Raw genomic sequence first — 22535 nt, forward strand, 5'->3', positions numbered from 1 at the left:
GACCTGCCTATTCATGTACTTTAACACTACTACCTCTCTACTGTCTGTCGTTTTCACCCAGTGTATGGTCACTGAGTTGTCACTTTCCCTTATGATTTCACAGATGTGGGTCCCACTGTGTGACATCTGCTTAGATTCCTCATGGACTAGAGCTGTGTGACATAGGTATGTTGACATTATAATTGAAAGAGCATTTTGTCACTACAATTGATAATACACTATTTCTAAATCACAGACAGACTTCAGATTGTTTTGTGATTTAAGTGTGTTTATTTTAGTGCTCAATATTGGAGGGGGTAGTGAAATGGTGAGGGGTGATGGCGGAGGAATGTCCATGGCAGAGTCCAGTCTATTAGTCTCACAGGTGCATTGCCCAAATGGGCATAGGAAGTGGAGCTGGGGCAGTTTAAGGATGGACAGGGTGACAAAGTGGGACAGTAGGATGACAATCAGGGTGGTCTCATTTCTTGGCGGGGGTCTTGGCATCATGCTCTGTCTTTGTCCTGGATCTCAGGGACCGTTTGTGGGGTGGTTCTCCCTCTGCAGGGGGTGGGGTGTTGGTGTGGTGGTCCTGTGGCAGGGCGTCCTGTCCACTAGCGCCGGCGGAGGTGGTGGGCAGTTCATCGTCCATGCTAGTGTCAAGGGCCCCTTGTAGTGCCACAGTGTCCCTCCTGGTGTTGAGTACTTCCTTCAGCACCCCTACGATGGTGCCCAGGGTGGAGCTGATGGTTCTGAGTTCCTCCCTGAAGCCCAAATACTGTTCCTCCTGCAGGTGCTGGGTTTCCTGAAACTTGGCCAGTACCGTTGCCATCGTCTCCTGGGAGTGGTGGTAGGCTCCCATGATGGAGGAGAAGGCCTCGGGGAGAGTGGGTTCCCTTGGCCTGTCCGCCCCCTGTCGCACAGCAGCCCTCCCAGTTCCCCTGTGTTCTTGGGCCTCCGTCCCCTGGACCGTGTGCCCACTACCACTGCCCCTAGGTCCCTGTTGTTGTTGGGGTAGTGGGTTATCCTGGGTTCCCTGTAGTGGTGGACACACAGCTGATTGACGTGTCCTGGGGACGGAGGTATGTGCCCGCTGGGTGGGTGCTGTGCTGGTGTTTCCTCAGGGGGGAAGCTCTGTAGTGGCCTGTGACTGGGTGTGGGGAACCGACTGTCCCGAATTCCCCGATGGGCCGGGCTGGTCATCTAGATCCAGTTGGACAGAGGTGCTGTCATCACTGTGGGCCTCTTCTGTTGGTGGTGTGGGCATGTGTGCACCCTCCTGTTCGGAGACGTTGGGTACGGGTCCTGCAGGGGTATAAAAGAATGGCTATTACATCTGTGTGTGTCATGGTGTGCAATAGGTGGGTGACTGTGTACCCCAGTGCTTGCATTCCTGTGTGGGACCTTGTGTGATGATGGTTTAGGGGGTTGTATGGGTATGTGCAGTGGGCATGCTTTAGTGATGGGTGTCCATGCTTTGTTGTTGCATGCAGGGCTTGGTGTTGGGATGTTTGGTTTGTGATATTGGGACATATGTGAGGAGTTGGGGTCCTGGGGGTGAGGGTGGGGGTATGTGATAGCATGCAGGTAGGGTGGGGGATGTAATAATTAAGATTTGTCTTACCAGAGTCCATTCCTCCAGCTACTCCTGCGAGGCCCTCAGGTGGCAGAATCGCCAAGACCTGCTCCTCCCATGTTGTTAGTTGTGGGGGAGGAGGTGAGGGTCCGCCGCCAGTCCGCTGAACCACCTGGTGGTGTCTTGAGACCACAGAACGCACCTTCCCCCGTAGGTCGTTACACCTCTTCCTGATGTCCTCCCGATTTCTTGGGTGCTGTCCCAATGCGTTGACCCTGTCCACTATTCTTCGCCATAGCTCCATCTTCATTGCAATTAAGGTGTGCTGCAAGTGTGCTCCGAATAGCTGTGGCTCTACCCGGACGATTTCCTCCACCATGACCCTGAGCTCCTCCTCCGAGAACCTGGGGTGTCTTTGCCGTGCCATGGGGTGGTGTAGGTGATGTGTAGGGTGGAGTGTGTGGTGATAAGTGTGCTGATATGTAGTGGTGTGTTGTGTGAGGTGCGTGGAAGTTCTGTGGGTGATGGTGTTGTGTGCCTGTGGATGCTGTTGTTCTTGCTGGTGGTGTCTCTCTCTGGCCTTCTTTCGGAATTTGTGGCCGTGGGGGTTTGTGGGTGATGTGGGTGTGTGTTTTATATTGTAATGGGTGTGTGGGAGTGGTGTGTGTATGTGTATCAGGTGTGTGTATTTCGAATTGTCCAATGTGGTAGTGTTTTGTAAGTGTGCGCGGCGGTGTGTACTGCCAATGGAATACCGCAGTTGAGAGACCGCCGCGTAGATTCGTGTGTCATGATAGTGTGGGTGTATTTCTGTTGGCGTGACTGTGGAGGTTTTGTTTTCGCCAGTTTATCACTGACCTTTGGTGTGGCTGACTTGTGTGGGTGTCTGAATTTTGGCGGATTCCGAAATGTGGGTCATAATAGCTGTGGCGGAATTCCGCGGCGATGTGTTGGCAGTCTTCTTTCTCGGCGGTAAGCGGCTTTTACCACCAATGTTGTAATGACCGCCTAAATGTTGAAACCAAAATGAAAAAAGTGGGAAAAAATGGAAATAGGTGACAATCTTTTCATCTGTATTCTTCTGCCCTGATGGCTGATTTATGAAAGTTAGATACCATTACGTCTGTCAGACTCTTCTGGTTGCAGGTATATATAAAGTGTGTTGGTTGTCCAAAAACACGCAATATCCAGAATTATCAACTGAGCTGCAGCTTATAACGATTTTTCATTGTGTACTAATCATGCATCAATTTATATGGTAAAAAAAAATAATGAAAAATGGGTATGAAGGAAATCTGTGTTTTTTTTTAATGTGCCCAATATAATGAATTTAGGAATAGTGGTCCCTTGTACAAATGTACAAAAGCTAAATTTACGATTAGGCATAATAACAGTTGATTCCGAAGGCATTTATCATAATGTGTTCTTTCTTGCACTCTAGCTTATATTTGGGTGCCAAAAAGTGAGAGAAATTCAATTAATAATAAGTACTTTATTTTCATGTGGTTTTACACTTTTCCTGATAGAAATGGTAGACATTTGGGAGGCTGGGCCTTTTGCCTATGACAACAAAGTCCCCAAAATGTAACAAGGAGACATCATGATTTTGTCTTTCAAATTCACCTATTTTGACAATGTGGGTAGGTACAGTATTTGGGTCTGACCTTAGACAACAGCCAGGGAAAACTACCAAACCCAGACATTGCTGAAACCTAGACACCCAAGAGAGTACAGCGTAGTGTGATTTGTGTGACTCCTCATATATTATGTTACCCAGAAACCCCTGAAATTGTCAAACTTTGGCTAAAATTACAAATTTCTGTGTGGGACAGTTCCAGAATTTCTGGGGATTGACAACATTTCCAGCAGCCTGCTTACCACACTTTTCCTGATACAAAGCATATCCCACTAGTGTGGCCTGAACTATCATCCTTGACAGGAAACACCTTAATGTAACAAGGAGACATCAAGATTTTTCCTTTAAAAATCACTCAATTCTGGCAATGTGGGGAGCTGCAGTATTTGGCCACATGCTCAGATAACACCTAGAAAAACCTACTAACCCCAGTCATTTATGCAAATTAGACACTCAGTGGAATCCTGAGTGGCGTTTGCTTGTGTTAATGCCACTACTTTTTCATACAGAGAATGCCTTGCAAGTGTCAAACTAAAAATCACAAAATGTTCTCATACTTCTGCAAGAGAAAGTTCACAAGGATCCACAGAAGTGATACCACTCACACTTCTCCTGATACAAATGGTAACCGCTTGCAAGAAGACTTTCTTATTTTAACATCCAGCTGGTTATAAAAGAAAGACCTGATTTAAAAGGGCCAAGATCCTTTTTTTTCAAGTATCTATTTTGAGCCTATCTCTGAGCTGCTAAGGCAATGGACAGAAACAAAAGCACACAGCTTGTTATCTCTTCACAATTACTTTACAAAAACTATGAATTTGAGGCAGGTGTTTCACTTTGTTTATCCTCCTGGGTTCCTGCTAACCATGTCCCCAGTGTCAGATCTCTTTCCCCTAAAACTGCGCAGTTGTTTCTTCAATTGGCAAAGCCTTTAGCACCCTCTGTAAGTCCTAGTAAATGGTAGCCCTGGTACCTAGGGCCTGGGATACTAAAGTGGGTCACTAAAGGCTGCAGCACAAATTGTGCCACCCTAAGGGACCCCTCACCAAGCATATTGCAGGCTGCCATTGCAGGCTGCGTGTCTTGGTGTAGATAAAAGTGAAAAAGCAGCATGGCACACAGCCTGTGTGCCATGTCCCCTAATAATGCATACAATATATGTAAGTCACCCCTTAGCAGGCCTTACAGCCCTAAAGCTGGGTGCATTATATTACATGTGAGGGCATATCTGCCATTGGAGGAGCAGATATGCCATTGCTATGTCTTTGTCGATTCTCAGACATACTAAGTGACCAGGGAAGACATTTTAAATACATGTGCTGGACATTAGTCACTATGAGTTCCCCAGCTGCATGATGGCTTCACTGAAGACAGGAATGTTTTGGTATCAAACATCTGGTATTGGTAAACCCACACTGATACCAGTGTTGGATTTACCAATACAGGCACCCAGAAGGCACTTTAGAGTTGCACTCTGAAAACCTACCAGCTTCTAGTTTGTCGAATGACTGGTCCTAACAAGTTCAGCCACCTCAGCCATGTTTCTGACCCCCTAAGATGAGAGCCAGTGCTTTTGGAGGCTAAAGCAAAAGCCTGCGCTGGGGTGTTGACACCTCCTCCAGACAGGATGGACATTCCAGAGAGGGAAGCTTCAAAGGCCTAGCTGCCTTTGTGATACGACCCAGGTCTCTCCAAATGGCGGAGATGACCAACCTCCCTGTCTTGACTCCACTTCTTGGCAGCAAGACAGGCAGGAAAATTAGACAGATTTGGTGGTGGACGAGCTGAAGTGAACACTTTTTAAATTTCTCTGCCTTGGTTTGGAAGGAATTAAGCCACTAGGGTCACCCTACGGAAACGGTCATGGAAAGGGTGTAGTACCCTAAAGGTGGGCAACATGATGGTTGCCACCTGGCACTCCCTGCGATGCCACTAAATTGAGCATTTAGGTAGCACCCCTAAACCCCAGAGCTGAGATCCTGATGACCTAAGAATAAAAGGGCAAAGAAGAGACACACCCGCAGAAGAGGAAAAGAAGAAGCAGCTGACCTGGTACCAATGTCGCTGGCCTGTCTGCACTCCTAGACAAACTTTGCACCAAAAGACGGTTCATCCTGCAGCTGAGCCTCCAGAAACCCAGGAGGTCTGCTTGCCTTCAAAAAAGACTCAAGACTCCTTTAAGCAGTGGACCTGCTTCCCAATCAACTCTAAAGAAAGGACTCTGCAGTCTCCGGAACTGCAGAGACCCAACACCTGAAGACCCCATTGCACCCGCCGTCACTGACCCAAGTGGGAAGGACTTCCAATGTCAACAAGGTCCCCAAGCTGTCCAGAGTCTGAGTCCATTGTGGTTTCACTCCTCCTGGACTCCCTGAAGTCACCTGCAGCCTCTGCACACCGGCCCCCTCTCCCTCAGCTCCTGTGGTGAGAGAAACCGTCTCAAGCAACCCCTGCACCCGTCACCCCGGTCCGAGATGAAGTTGACCCCAGGTGTCAATGACATCCCCCAGCTCTCCTGAGCTCGAGTCCACTCTGGTTTCACCCCTCCTGGAACACAGGATGATGCCTGCAGCCTCAGACCACAGGATCCTCCCAACCGTAAGTGCTCCTGGACAAGGAAACACAACGCCAAAGGTCACCCCTTCATCCATCGCCTCTGGGTCCCGATGAAGAGGAGCAATCGTGCACCTATGTCCCCGAGCACCCCATGTTTGGGACCTACCTCTTGGTTGTCCCCAACTGCCCCCTAGCCAGAGCCTGCAGCCTAAATTCACAGCGACTAATCCCCATTGAAATACATTGGGCACCCGATGCCATACTGCACCTCTGGACCCGGCTGCCCCATTGCTGCCTGTAGTGACCTCTTGGTGTCGTCCTGACCCTTGCTCAATACTCACTTTAAGTTTAAAGGATTGGCCCTGTAAGTCATCGTAAAGTGGTTATTTGCTGAATGTGATTTCCTTACATAGGTTAACATTGAAGAACTCTGAAGTGTTGATTTTTGCAAGTAAAAGAAGTTATGCTTAAAAACATACTTACCTTATAACGAAGTTCTTGGGTTCAAAGTATATATAAAAAAAAGTGTTATTTTTCTAAATTGGTCTCTGATTTATTATTTGAGTGTGTGTCTCATTTACTGCCTCTGTGAGTACAACAAATACATAGTATTGCCCTTTAATAAGCCTAACTGCTCGCCCATACTACCACAGAATAGAGCATTAGCCCTATATACTTTGCCTCTGCAAACCAGTTGGGGATCCACTGGACTCTCTGCATGGTGTAATTCTTTTTAGTGCACCATATAGCGAGCCAGATTCCTACATTGGTGGAACAGCAGTGGCGTCTGCGATTTTGCATTTGCTGATACCACTTGGTCAATAAGTGAATACACGAGTAATTCCAAAAATTGCCTTTAGATAAATTGAGTTTTTGAATTGGGCATTTTTTCTAAATACTTGAAAGTTAGGGCCCTGGTAAGGTTCCTGTAGCTTAACAGTTTAAAATTCTCAAAAACTTACTTTAGTTAGGACTGTAAAATCTGTTTGGATTTTTGTCTAGCTGAAAAAGGTCTCAACTTTAGTAAAATAATGAGTGCCTCAGAAGGCATTGATAAGGAACTCGACCTTACCCCTTACCTCCAGCTTTCTCATAAGCAGTTGATAGCCCTCTGGAAAGGGAACAAAATTAAAACAAGCTCAAACCCTCTCACTGTAAAGCTCCAGAAGCTGTTGACAGAGTATGAGCCGGCCCATCCTACTGATGGAGCCACCAACCCTGATAATCAGGGCAGATTGAGTGAAGAGGAAGGGCTGGAACCTCCACCACTTGAAAGAGATTAACCTGTACCTCACAGACAACTCAAGGTGCCTAGAGCACCCCCCCTCTAGTGAGGATGGCTCAGGTCCCTGAAGGTCCAGTGAAGAACTCTCTCAAGAAGAGATTCTTTTAGAAGGATTGGTTCAAAGAATTACACTAAAGGACAGGATATTGGCCATAGAAAGACAAGAACAGAAATGGGTTTAGCATCCATGAATGGTGGCAGCAACTTTATAACTAGGATAAGAGTAAGTCACTCTGACCCTAAAATCCTCAAAGGGATTGTCCCCAAATATGAGGATGGTGACAATATCACCAAGTGGTTCCCAGCCTTTGAGAGGGCCTGTGTTTCCAGCGAGCTTAGCAAACACTGGGGCTCTCTCCTTTGGAAAATGTTCTCAGGAAAGTGCAGGGATAGACCCTTGATACTGAATTAGGCAGATGCTAGGTTCTATGACCTCATGAAGGACACCCTGATTGAGAGCTTTGGGCTCACTCATGAAGAGTACAGAATCAAGTTCAGGGAGACTCAAAAAACCCAGATTCAATCCTGGGTCGATTTTGTAGACTGTTCAGTGAAGACACTAGGTGGCTGGTTAAAAGGTAACACTGTGCATGATTATGAGGGGCTTTACAATTTATGGATGAAATAGCATCTGTTGAGTAATAGTGCTCAAGAGAAGCTACATCTATACCTGGCAAGCCTCAGTCCACTTTCTCCTCAAGATTTGGGGGAAAAAGGAAGACAATTGGGTGAAGACAAGGGTGACTATAACTTCCACTGGTGGTTGAGATCACAAAAAGGAGGCCCAAAGCTCCTCCCCTGCCCCCCCTCCAAGGGTAACAGGATAACCAGAACAAAAATTAAAAGCGAAGAGTCTTCTAGAGCCCCCAAAAACCTGCACAGGGGGGTAGGCCCCAGATTCTTCACAATCCAAGCATGGGTACAAAGATAAAAACAGTGATTTTTAAAAAAACTATGTGCCATGACTGCTAGGCTCTTGGACACCGAACTGGAGACCCTGCCTGTCCCCACAAAAATAATGCCTCTAGGGCACCTGCAGTAAATGCAGTGCTAAGTCTCCAGAAGGGACAGCAGGCAGGCCCTGACCATATCAGTGAGACTACTGAGGCACCTCTAGTCTCAGGGGGTGTGGTAGATGTAGCTGCCCTGGCTGTCTGGCCCAGAAACCTGGAGACATACAGACAACAGCCACATATTAATGGGATTAGAGTTGAAGCACTGAGAGACACTGGTGCCAGTGTTACCATGGTGATGGAGATCCTTGTGTCCTCAGATCAATATTTGTCTGATGAGACGTATACAGTCCTCAATGCTGATAATCAGCCTAAGGTGCATCTCATGGTGATGGTATCGTTAGAACAGAGTGAGGTTATTGGCCAGAAGAAGGTGGTGGTGTCTCCTGCCATCCCTATACAATGTCTGCTAGGCAATGATCTGGAGTCCTCAGTATGGGCTGAGGTAAAAAAAAAATACCCATGCAGCTATCCTGGGTATACCTGAATGGGCATGTGTAAAAACAAGAGTACAGTGCAAAGCCCAGGGTAAAAAAGTAGAGTTGGAATCTGGCATAATGGCCCAACCTACCAAGAGAAAGGGCGAGAGGTCTGGGAAACCAGCTTCCAAATAGATGCCAGCATAGGTCCCCTCACCTCGGTGGGAAGACCTGATGGCCCCAGAGGAAACTGAGCCTTACACTGCACAGCTATTGGTGCATGAGCACCCTCTAGGAAGGATTTTTGTAGGGGCAGAGGACCTGCCCCACTCTTGAAAGGCTGAGACAGCAAGCTGTAGAAGCAGTGGTTCCACAGGACCTATTAGGAGGAGGGACTCCTTTTCACCGAGGCCAGAGACCCTAAACCTAGTACCACAAGGAGAGTAGTAGTGCCCAGTGTCCAGTACATGTATTTAAAATGGCTTCCCTGGTCACTTATTATTTCTGAGAATTCACAAAGGCATAGCAAGGGCATATCTGCTTGTACAGATATGCTCTCACATGTAATAAAATGCACCCTGCCCCAGGGATGTAAGGCCTACTAGAAGGGTGACTTACATATATTATATGCAGTGTTAGAGGACATGGCACACAGGTTCTATGCCATGTTGCGTTTTAACTTTTACCTGCACCAAGACACGCAGCCTCCGATGGCAGCCTGTCATGTACTTGGTGAGGGGTCCCTTAGAGCGGAACAATTTGTGCTGAAGCCCTTATTGACCCTCTTTATTACCCCATGCCCCAGATACCAGGGTACCATTTACTAGAGACGTACAGAGGGTGCTGAAGCCTTTGCCCATTGGGGAAATGACAGTGCAGTTTTAGGGAAAAGAGACCTGTCACTGGGCACCTGGTTAGCAGGAACCTAGTGCACTTTCAGTCAAAATTACATCAGAAACCAGGCAAACAAAATAGGGGCTAACCATGTCAAAAAGGGTGCTCTCTTATATGACCCCTTCCAAAACAAAAGAGGATGAAACTAACCTTTCCCAAGAGAGTCTTCATCTTCTAAGTGGAAGAACCTGGAAAGGCCATCTGCATTGGTGCGGTCAATCCCAGGTCTATGTTCCACTGAAAAGTTCATTCCCTGTACAGATATGGAGCACCTTAACAGTTTGGGGTTTTCATCTCCATTAGCCATCTGAGAGGCCTGTAGTCATTTTGAAGAAGGAAGTGATGCCAAACAAGTATGGCCTCAGCTTCTATAGAGACCAAACCATAGCAAAGGCTTCCCTCTCAATGGTGCTTTAATGCTGCTCTCTGGGGCCTAACCTCCTGATACTGAAAGTAACAGGTTGGCCAGGGCATCATTGTTGATTTGGGACAGGGCTGCTCCTATCCTATGTTCTGAGGCATCTATCTGCACTATGAGCTGCTTAGTGTAATCTGGAGCCTTTAGAACAGGTGCTGAGCACATTGCTTCTTCCAGAGTGTCAAAGGCCTTTTGAGAGCTCTCAATCTAGTTCACTTTCTGGGTTGGTGGAGCTACCCAGTCCAGAATTGTATGGATCTTGGGTTTTAGTGGTTGGACTTGGCATACCTGGCACTTGCTTGCCTTGATACTGAGGCCTCCACTTTTCAAAGCCTCTAGGACCTTTCCAAGGTGGATCAGGTGACCCTGCCAGGTAGCGCTTAAGACAGCAATATCATCATGATATGCTGCACTAAAGTCTTCTAACCCAGCAAGGACTTTATTCCCCAACCTTTGGATGGTGGCAGGGGAATTCTTGAATCCAAAGGGCATAACACTAAACTGATAATGCACATCAGGAGTGGAGAATGCTCATTTCTCTTTTGATCCAGGGGTCAGACCTATCTACCAGTACCCTGATGTGAGATCAAAAGTACTGAGATTTAGCTGCCCCTAACCTGCCAATCAGTTCATCAGTCCTAGGAATTGGGTGGGCATCTGTTTTGATCACAGCATTGAGGCCCCTATAGTTCACACAAAGCCTCATTTCTTCCTTTCCACCCTGGGAATGAGCCTAAGGGAATAAAACAACTGGCCTGGCCCAGGGACTCCCATAGTACTCAATGACTCTTAGTTCCAGCATCTTGCTTACTTCAGCTTTGATGCTCTTTTTGACATGATCAGACTGTCTGTAGATTTTATTTTTGACAGGTAAGCTGTCCCCAATGTCAACATCATGTGTACACCAGGTAGTCCAACCAGGGGTCAAAGAGAAGGGCTCAGATTACTGCTGCAAGACTTGCTTGCAGACAGTCTGCTGTTGGTCAGGGAGGGTGTCTGAAAAGACCACTCCTTCAACTGAGCCATCTTTGAGATTGCTGGAGAGGAGATCAGGGAGAGGTTCACTCTCAGCACCCTGTCCCTCGTCAGTGACCATGAGCATGGTCAACTCAGCTCTGTTGTGATAGGGTTTAAGGTGATTGACACGGATCACCCTTTTGGGGTTCCTGCATGGGCCAAAGTCCACTAGGGAGGGGAATTCCCCTTTTCTCTCTAGGATAGGGTAGGCTCATCTATATTTGTCCTGAAAGGCCGTAGCAGCCACAGGCTCCAAATCACACAGCTTGTGCCCTGGCTGGAACTCCACCCATGCAGTCATTTGGTCATACCAGAGATGGTGGAACTCTTGGCTGGCCTCAAGGTTTTTAGATGCTATTTCGATATACTTACCCATTCTGGCACAAAGGCCAAGTACATAGTCCACAATTTCCTGTTTAGGTTCTCTGAGATGTCTCTCCCATCCCTCCTTCACAAGATAAAGTAGTCCCCTTGCAGGATTCCCAAACAGAAGTTCAAAGGGAGAAAACCTACTCCATTCTGTGACACTTCCCTGCAAGCAAAAAGCAGGGTTTCCAGGGTGTCCACCAATTATACCCTTCAATGTCTTGCTGAATCTCTCAACAAAGCTATTGGTTTGTGGGTGATATGGAGTAGTGAACCTATAGGTCATATTACATTCAGTTCTTATGTGTTTCAGGAAGCCAGACATGAAATTTGTACCTCTGTCTGACACCACCTACTTTGGGAAGCCCATTCTGGTAAAGATACCAATGAGGGCCCTAGCTACTGAAGGGGCAAGTAGTCTTCAGGGAAATTGCTTCAGGATACCAGGTTGCATGATACACTACAACCAGTATGAATCTATTTCCTGATGCAGTTGAAGGGTCAAGGGGACCTACAATGTCAATCCCTACCACTTTAAAGGGGACCCCAAACACTGGAAGTGGAATTAAGGAGGCCTTTGGTGGCCACTTGTCTTGCCAGTGGCTTAACAGGTGGCAGAGGAGTTGCAAATCTTCTTTACCTTCTGGGACACACCTGGCAAGTAGAAGTGGTTCACCAACCTACTCCATGTTTTAGGCTGGCCAACATGACCAGCTAGGAGATATCATGGGCAACCCATTGCCTGCCACCTGACACTCCCTGTGACACCCCTAAATTGAGAATTTAGGTGGCACCCCTGAACCCCAGAACAGAGATCCTGATGACCTAAGAAGAAACAGACAAAGTGAAAAAAAACAGAGCCAAGTTCTAGACTGTTTGACTTTGCTGCAAAGGCCTGACCCTCGAATAACCAGCACCCACTTCAGTTTGGGGCAAGGTTGTAGGCGGCTGGCCCTCTATGTTGCGTGCAAAGCTGCACACGCTGTGCAGGGGGTCCAGGCAACCAAATGCTGGTTCACAAGGGTAAAAACTAGATCACCTAATGCTCTAATGTTTATGGTAGCTTGGTCGAGCAGTTAGTCCAATCTTGGAGAAGTGCAAATTATTTGTTGTACTCCCAGTATCAATCCTGCAACTCACACACTCAAAGGAGTAACTCAAGACCAATTTATAAAAAATACTTCAGATTTCTATGTAATTTTTAAGTCCAAGATTATCAAAATTGGTGAAGTACTTTTTGAGATATGGATTTTTGAAATTTGTTAAAAATAGTATTTTTGTGCGTAATTATGCACCTTAGGAATTAATGGAAAGTCACATTCAAAAATACATATAAACTCGTACAGTTCTTCTTTTGCAGGTTGGTCCAGGTTGTTGGTGGGCACACTATGCCAACTGGAGAAGATCAGGCGGCTCCCGGTTCCAGCGAGAGCAGCGGTGAAAGGTCTATGGAGCTGGTGTACTGCCACTGCAGGGGACCACTTGGAAAAGGACTGCGCAAGTACGTTTAGAGGTGGTTCCTTGGGGTCCCGTTCGAGTGTCGAGGTCACAAGGGGTGAGGTACCCTTAGGGCACAGCAGGTTCTTCATTGCAGGGCACAGGGCGTCCGGGTGCAAAGTGAATCAGTGAGCCAGGAGCTGTGTGCAAAGATGCCCTTTGGAGATGGAGGTAAGTCGGTTCAAGGGTCGGTTGCATGGGGGAACTCTGGCGGGAGGTCCAGGGTGTTTGTGAATTCCCTTGTCTGGGGCTTCCTCCTGGCCCTTTTTCAGCCCCAGACGGACTGGTTTTCCTGTTGTCCGATGTCATCTGACCAATACCACTGACCAATTGATCACTGGAGGGTGCAGTGCCACCAAACTTAGCACACTTGTAGGGTTTGTCCTCGCATTTGTTGCTGTGTCGTCGGTCCAGCTGCGACTTCCGGTTCGGGCATTAACTGCTGGTCAGTGAAGTGACCCTCATTAGTATGCTGGTTTCTTCTTGTTGCAGAGTGGTACCTCCACTCTGGAGGGAGTTCTTTGGGTGGTTTTTGAAGCCTGGGGTTCTTTAGAGTTTTTCCAGTTGTCCAGCAGCTCCTCAACTGCGATTGTCGGGTCCTAGGTGCATTGTCGGGTCCTGGCGTCTTTTCTTTGTGCAGCAGGTCCATAGTTCTCGTGCCATTGGATCTTCTTGGTGCTGGTCTTTTTGTTCGTTGAATTGGATTTCTTGGTCTAGGGATGCTCACTAAATACTGAATTTAGTAGGCAATTTAGGGGGAACCTAGTAGTGTCCAATGGGACACTTACCTTTGGGTGACTACACCCACTACAGTGACCACTTCCTGTGGGAAGGGTCACTTACCTATCCCTGATTGGCTATTTTCCTTCCATCTAAGATAGAGAAAAATGAAATGTAGTGTTTACCTCGCAGGGAACATCTTACGGGTGGTACACGCAAGGTGTAGTTTCCCGCCAGAGGAGGGGCTTGCAAAGGGGTTGATCATCTGCTGCTAGCAGCAGGCCTGGTGGTTGAGTTTCAAAGGTGGTAAGCTCTTTGAAGCTCACTGCAAGGGCAGTGCACATTCCTGAGGGAGGGGGTGTTAGCACCACCACCAAAGAAGGGTATTGTTCTACAAACCAGAGAGACAGACCTCTCCCCCAAGGTTTGTAGATTGAGTGTCTGGAGGTGGCAGGCTGGATAGAACCAGTCAGCAGCCATGCCAGGGTAGTTAGCTTTTGCAGGGGGCACCTCAAAGGTGACCCCTGGGGACATTTAGAGAGAAATCCAATACTGGTACCACTTTGGATTTATCATTCTGAGTTGTTTGAAACCAAACAACCCAGTTCAGAGTGGCCACATGTAGCTGGGAAACTTGTGTTGACCAGTGTCCAGCACATGTATTAAAATAGCTGCTCTGTTCACTCACTGTGTCCCAGGTTTAGCAAGGACACAGTGGGGGCATATTGCTCATGCAGCTATGCCTTCACGTATGATATGGTGCACCCTACCTTAGGGCTGTAAGGCCTGCCAGAGGGATGTCCTACCCATATTATATGCAGTGTATGGTGGACAGGGCACACAGGCAGGGGCCATGTCAAGTTTGAGTTTTAGGTTTGGACCAGTACCCCCAGCCTGCAATGGCAGTGCTAGGGGCATCTGGATGCATGGCCCTAGAGGGTGGCACAATCGGGGCTGCTGTCCTCTGGGGCCTATCCACAGTACCCCATGCCCTGGGTACCTCTTACTAGCAACTTATAGTAGTAGCTAAAGGTGTATCCAATTGTGTCAACTCATCACAACAGTTTTAGGGAAAGAGCTCTAGACCAGGGAACCTGGTTAGCATGGGCCCTGGGCACTACAATTTCTAGGCTACATCATACATCAGGCAAATAGTGGGGGCTAACCATGTCAAACAGAGGCATTTTCTCACAAAAGTCCTGTCCAGTGCACAGCAGGGGTTGGCTGGCTATGGAAGGTTGACCTGCAAATTAATTAGGTGAGGGAGTAAAAAACAAACGACAAGCCAACATGTGTTTTGTGTCATACAAAATGATTAAGGGCCTCATTAAGAGTCTGGCAGTCTTAAGACCACCAGACTCGTGGTGGGGGTCGGACCGCCGCACTACTTGCGGTCTGCCTGCCATACTACGACTCTGGCCGTCGGACCACCAGGGACCGCTGCCACCGCTAGGAATATGGTTCCCGATGGGGCAGCTGCAGTCGGAGTTGTGGTCAGCCACAGCAGCACTGAACACAGCGCTGCCATGCTGATCACGAGTCCACTTTTCGCCAGCCTTTTCATGGTGGGGACCCCCATGAAAAGTCTGGTGGAAATCCAATACTAGGGCCCCCCCCCCGCCAGCATTGTCGGAATGCACACTATATGCAGCGTGCATTCAGGGGTGTTGGTGTGCTACGGCATTGGCCTGGACTACCGTAAGGGAGCTGAGGCCAATGCCATGGCATCGTTTCCACAGGTCTGACTGGAGGAAATATCGAAATACGGTGTTTCCACCAGTGAGCCCGGTGAAAACATCATACGAATGGAGGGGAGGCCAGCCTCACCCCAGTGGCTTAATGTTGTAATGAGGCCATCAGTCACTTTATTGGGGTTTACAAATTTTTAAATTTGATCGCATTGGCAGCATCAAAAATATGTATCACCTATTTCTGTAATTTTAGCCTTCCGAATCAAATCTCGATTTTATTAGGGGCACGATAACCCCCCTTATTATCATGAAACGTGGTTGGCTAAGCAGCGGTTTTAAATGTTAAGAATGAAAGAAAGGTTATATACTCTAATGCATTAATCACACACACACACACATGTATATATATATGTATATATACACACAAGCAATGTAAGTGTACATACACATGCTATTAATACCTTAAACATATACACATTCTCGGTAGCAAGACTTTATTCCTTTCAAATCATATTTTTCATTTCATTATGTAAATGCTTATATCACGAACACATTAGTTTAATACAATGTCTTGATTTCTAATTACTATTGAGTTTAACATTTTAACTATGTACTTAAAAAAAAGTAGCAAAGGAAATGCGCTGACCCTTTTAATTTTATACACATATGTACATATTTTAAAGGTTATATGTATTTAAATATGTTTAAATGTAGCTACCTTCAACTAAAATTATTTCGGAACCTCAGGTCACCAGTACTATTGCCCTGTTATAGGATAATGAATGGGTATTCGACTCTGCTGGCTGCCCATCTGGTTTGGAGACTCAGATACGACATGGCACCACGTAGCACATAAAACCATACCCTCTTAAAATAATAGGATGGTATTATCAAGTCGGAAAAAAGAGCAGTAGTCATTATGGGGTTGTGCCTACAGCAGAGACAGAACCACAAAATGATTTATAGCATTTATGTGTGGTACACTACAAAAACAAACAACACGGGCTTATGGCCAATATTAACCCATGGGCGAACTGTTGAACCAGTTTGATACACTTCAGGCTCTGGCACAGTAGCAGATTTTGCTCTAGTGTTTACAAAATATCCTTCAATTAGGCATATTGTAGTCTGCGTGAAAACTTACACTCTGATGGATACAGGTATTGTCATCTGCCCTGTAGTTTGTTACCGAGGTCAAAGGTGAACCATTCAGTGGTTTTGATAGTTTTGAGACTCTGCAGTTGAATTTTCGACAAAACACCCCAAACAATCTGCTAAGCCTCAGACCCCAAGACTAAAACAGAGTCACAAATTCCACCAAGGCCCAAAATGAAGTTCCGGTGCCGAAGGTGGTGACTCATAGTATGGCAAAATCGTTCAGCTTCAGAACAGTTGTGGGCCTAACGAGTCTCAAAGTATTTTAAAATTTATCAATTTGAGAGTAAATACTGCAATGGGTTAGGCACACAGACATCGCCCTGATGTTCAAAAATGTATTGGGCCATACCTTGAAAGGGGCCCGTGCAATGAAGGTTTTTATTTATTTTTTTAAATTAGCATCAGAGTCCCAACACACCTTTAAATGATTATTTCTAATTTTTCAGATAAAGGTTCAAATTGATTTGGATGCAGGGTCTGTGACTGCAGCCAACAGAACAGAACCTCGAGTCCAGGGGTGAAGACGAGAAACTTTTATGTCTCTCTGGGCCAGGACATGTAATATACAGTACATATACAGGACATAAGGGCACTCTAGGATAAAAGTGCTAGGCATGCATGAAAGCGCCCCAACAGCTTTTCTCAACCTTGGACGCTTCAGTGATTCTGGTCAGCTGAGCTACGAGGAACTAGTTGCACCTAGCCAATCCCAAGGCTTACCTACATGCAGGACCTCTGATTGCTGTGCTGTTGTGAGAGTTTTCCCTTTAATCAGCAGTCTGGAGCAAAGGTTGACACAGAGTACATGGATTGTTCTTAGACCAAAATGAGGACAGCTGGATATAATACAGCTCTGGTATTCCCTGCAAAGTTGTGCACAGTCTCAAAGCCTAAACCTAGTACAAATTCCTTGGTCAAGAGGACTAGTGTAGAAATGAGTACAGAGCTGGCGTGGTGTTACGTGAGGTATGCCTTAATTCACTGGTGCTGTAATGTATCTAGGAATTGGTGTTCTTAGCCCAAAAATGACCTGCTCAGCACAGACAAAGGAGAACAGGGTACAAACGGAGGCAGTAGAGTAACACAACCTGAGAGAGGGCAGATATTTAAGGAACCTCACTGTACTAGACAAGTAAGCTGTATTGCTGCCTCAAGAAAATGGAATCTGAATATTATGTAGACTTTAGTTAAAGGGTCCAACAATTCATTTAGAAAAGAAGAGTAATAAAGTTGTGTGTAAATAGATTTTTAGTGCAGGAAATCAGTCTGAATAAAGTTATGGTCCAGCTGCATTTTTGGGGGACTCCAAGCCCCAGTATTCAACACTCCAGAAAGCACTTGACACCAGGTAAGAGGGAGGAGCTCCCACTGCGCTACAGAAGGTCCAATACCATCTCGCAGCACGGGATGCCAGCTGCATTGTTTAGGGACTCCAAGCCCCAGTATTCAGCACACCAGGAGGCGCCTGACATGAGGTAAGTGGGGGAGAAGAGCTTCCCCACCACGCTACAAAAGCGCTAACACCATTCCACAGAGCGGGACGCCAGCTGCATTGTTTGGGGACTCCAAGCCCCAAGATTTAGCACACCAGGAGGCACTTGTCTCGAGGCGGGGTTAAGAACTTCTCCATCACACCTTCAAAAGAACCAACACCATCCCGCAGCATGGGGTGCACCCAGACCAAGGGCAGGACTTTGCCCTTTCGGAGCCTAGGAGGCTGGGCTGGGCCACCCCTCTTGGGCCTTCACTTTCAAAGTACTTGTATTACCGTCAACCTACTTCCTCCTTGTCCATAGTAACTAAGATTGCTAGTGACATCTAGTTATAACACATGCTCAAATGGGGAAAAGATAGTCGGAGGAGGCTCTGGCACCTCTGTGCCCCAGGTCACAACTACCTCAATTGACCTAATGATTCTAACAAGTTGTGAGTGTGATTTGTAACAAGATTGTCCTAAGGAGATTCTCATTCAGCTCTGCAAACCCACCGGGTCTTAAAAGTAACTCTTCTGCCCTCTCCTCTACATCCGCTACTCAACCTAACAGCCCAGGCCACTCACAATTGTTTTGGCCCGATCCAATTGCCAGCCTTGCATTCTGATGTGGCAGCACATCTATTGACCAGTCCACAATCTTCTGTCACTGGAAAACTCCTGCAGCGGGTGATTAGAAATAGAACAGTAGATGAAGCCATGCAGATAGAAACTTTGTTTTTGATCCCTACCCCAGCCATAACCCAGCCAAGTTCATCATTGAAGGAGGATGAGGAGGGAGATTCTCCAACTGACTGGGTGGGTGCCCAGATAAAGTCCATTCTGTCACCCCTTTTAAGCTGGTCTCCTGGAATGTGGCATAGCTACAATCAAAGTTGGCTTGCCCAGAGTAGTGTGCATTTGACACCTATGTTGTGTGTCTAGTCGGAAAAACCTGGTCATTTACACCCTTGTATCATGAAGGATCTACCACATACTACAGGAATGCAGTGACTTCTGGAAAAGATAGACCATTGGGAGTGGTCATAATTTGGATCAAAACTAAGGTATTATGTCAGATCAAGGAAGTTAGGCTTGTCTGATTTTTTGGGTGTTATCCTAGTTGTTCCATATAATGAAATGTGCAACATCTATGATGTGTATTGTCAACCTGGAGGCAATAAATCAGAGTAAAGGGTAATTGAGTTGCTGTCCTCGCACCTTGCAGCAATCCCAGCTGGGGTTTTTAAAATATTGGGAGGTGACCTCAATTGTCAGTTTGAACCACTTGACGTTAGTATTGAGTCTTCTTTGATCCACCCTAGAGTTAGTCACCCCTGCCTGTAAAAATATGGTCCCCACTTGCTATACAACTTAACGTACTCACGTTTAACAAGGGTCTAAGAGCCTGTAATGGTAGATCTCACTCTGCTAGAGAGGGCAATCACAAGTTTAATAGTCCGTAGAGCACAAGTCTCATAGACCGTATTTTGCTTGATTTTTAGCTTTGGTTAAACCTAATTGACATATCCTGCCAAGACAGCGACCATAATGCACTAGCCCTTGATATGAGATTATTGGTCCCTGCTGCTCCAGTTAATCGTGATGAGCCCTTCGATAGAATGCTAACTATGACCATTAATAGGCAAAGGTTAAATGGAGTGCTTTTTCCCCCCAATCTAAGGAATCGGCTGAAGAACTATATAGATATGTTACTGATGGCATAGGGGGGTTGTTGCCGTTATTAGAACTGCCATTGGAGGAGAGGGAGGTTCTGACCAACATTAGTACTCTCCACAATCAGCTGTTTCTGGAACTAAGACAGTTCTTTTATGTGGAAATCAGACAGTCAGTTAGGAGACATTCTCCGCCCACCTGGTACAACAGTCTGTGCAGAGGTGCCAGAGTGGCTCTTACTGAAGCCATCAAACAGCAAGGTAGGTCACGGACACAAATAACAAGGAGGGCGTACAAAAATACCACCCAGGAAGAAAAGTGAGAGTGGGAACCTAGGAAATGTGAGGGCTTACTGGCTGCAGCAAAAGCGGCGATCATCGCTCCTTCTAGAACATTGTCTCTACAGGCAGTGTTGAAGGTTTTGCCTCATCGAAAATCACATTACAATGCCTGATTGTTCAGCAGTAGAGTACATTTTTGATAAATGTGCAAACCAAAGTGAATACCCTGTGCAAGTGCTATGTAACTTATGCTCAGGTAGCCCTAATGGGACCCAACCAGGGACAGATTCTCCGCCATTGTTAAACAACCAATAGGAATATATAGGCGTTAGCCCCAAGGAGATCAGACAACCCTTATGTAAAATTGTTCCTCATAAAGCACCAGGGCTTGGCGAGGTACCTGAGGAACTTTGTTTGGGTGGCATTGCCGCCTGGTGTCCCTATTCCGCTCTAATCTTTAGTCACCTAATGATAAAGTCCCCTCTCCCACCGACGTTGGGCCGAGCCAGAAATTGTTCCCTTATTTAAGAAGAGCTTGCGTGACCTCCCCTCTAATTATAGGCCTATACGAAAACACTTTTTGCCAGGGTAATTTTGGGAAGACTACAAGATTGAACGGGTGAGAAAGAAATATTGACACTCCCCCCACCCTCACCCCCCAGCTGGTTTTAGAGAACGTATCAGCACAGTTAATCAGGTGTTTCATCTCCAACTGTTCTACTGGAAGACTGTTTTATTAGGGGGGCAGTCTTCATAATCCTAGGTCTGCATTTAACCTCATTCCTTGTCCCATCCTCTGACAAATTTTGGCTACATAGGGGTCCTATAACACCTTTTGGATACGACTTAGAGACTCTATGACAATAGCTTTGCACAAGTTAGATGTGGGCCACAGGGGGAAATTAACAACCCATTTCCAGTTAATGGAGAGGTTAGGTAGGGCTGCGTACTTGCACCTACCCTATTTACATTATTTATTAACAACATAGTCACATTTGTGGATCATTGCGGCTGACGCCACACTTCTTGCAAACATCATGGTGCCTGCCCTTATGTTTGCAGATGTTACGCTGTTACCTTCCAAGACACCTATGGGGTTGTAGAGAATCCTTGATCAATTCAACCATTTCTGTAAGTTAAAGGGGCCTAGACATTAATGTTGGGAAAACTAAACATGTGGTGTTCAACCCATGCCACTCTACTCACCCCAGTTCTACGTTGAGAGGGTCCCCTCTGGAGCGAGTACACACCTTCGACTACCTGGGTGTTCTCCCTATCGAGCATTTAGACTGGCAAATCCATACTGCAAGTGCAGACTCAAACTAGAGCAAACATCTGGGGTATATTGAAGATGCACAAAGGCTCCCAATATCGCCCAAATTCACTGGCACTTCAAACTTACAATAGTCAGGCCCTTGCAACAGCCCTTTATGATGTATAGCTATGGGGCCATAGGGAGGTGTCCTCCATGGTTGCAGCAGAAAGTTGCTTCATGTTCCGAGTGACTGATCTGACAATCAGCACACTGCTACTCCCCCTAGGCTAGCTCTGGGGCTAAAAAGCATTGCAGACTGAGCTAGTAGTAGGCCCATCTTGTATTGTCACATGTTCTGGGCTACAACAGAGCTCTGTGCATACCAGGGAGGCTTAGCAGAGGTGCTACGCAACATACTGTGGCTAAGGCACATAAAAACAACTCTTACCAGGATTTGGTTGGAGAGAATGTGGGATGTTCCTGAGGAGCCCAGCATGACCTCTAAAGAATTAATTAAGAGAGCCCATTGTCAGGGCAGTACAAACCGGGCCTAATCAAGGTCAGTCTAGTCTGGGCCCCCTGACATCAACCTTTCTAATGATAAGAGGACAGTTGAGGCAGAGAGGTTCCTAGATGATATAGAACCTGTGACTGCCAAGAAGCTCTACCTGTATTTAGGTACAGAACCCTCCCACTCTTTTCCTTTACAGTGAGCTAGGGGCGTGACCCTGAGCCAAGCAGCAGGCAGTGCCCATTTGTACTAATTCAAAAGAATCATTGGATCAGGTCATACTTTTATGCCCCGTTTACCAGAGTATGAGGAAAAAATTAATTTTACCACTCTGTCAGAATAAAGGGGGCAAGGACAATAGAGAGGCTTTACGATTTTTAAAAACTGTACAAGTCAACGTGCAGTTTTTGTGGTCTCTCGGTTTCTGTTGGCCTACGTAGAGGATCAGGAGAAAAAGGTGTGCTGTAAGTTAACAAGGGTATTTCAAGCATATATTTACTTGAGCTTATTGGGAGCCTTTTAATTTTTATGTGTAGCACTTTAAAGCAATACTTAGATCATTGCCTAAGTATTCGTTTAGTGTTTTAATTTTGTATGTCAATTTAGTGCAATTTATATTTAGTTCTTTTAATGACTGTATAGTGATGCTTTTATGCACTTTGATGGCAATTTGCCGAATAAAGTTGTTTACCACTTGCTGTCACGGTGCTTAAAGGAAAGAGTCTGCATATTTTCTAGTTGTAAGCAGGTGACACCCATTTCACCCTTTGTCAAGAACCGGACCAAGGCTGCAGATGTAGGGAAAGGTAGCACAAATAAATCTGTCAAAATCTGGAATATACGTTTTAACAAAGTATGTCAGAAGTTAATAGGATAGAAAAAAAATGACAGTGAGGAGCTAGTGGGGGGCATATGACCCCCTAGCAAAAGAGCAGTAGTCAGAGAGAACTGAAACTATTATTCACCAGGTGCAATGGGATACTGTCATGTGAGGATCGCTTCTGGAGTACTGGAGGCCCAAAAGCATGTACTATGATAAAGGGACAGTATCCATGCTTTGTGACCAAAGTAGAATGTCAGATTGTAAATGAAGGTACACGGCAATATACCTATAG

The sequence above is a fragment of the Pleurodeles waltl genome, chromosome 1_1 (genome assembly GCF_031143425.1).
Source record: "Pleurodeles waltl isolate 20211129_DDA chromosome 1_1, aPleWal1.hap1.20221129, whole genome shotgun sequence".
Lineage (NCBI taxonomy): Eukaryota > Metazoa > Chordata > Amphibia > Caudata > Salamandridae > Pleurodeles > Pleurodeles waltl.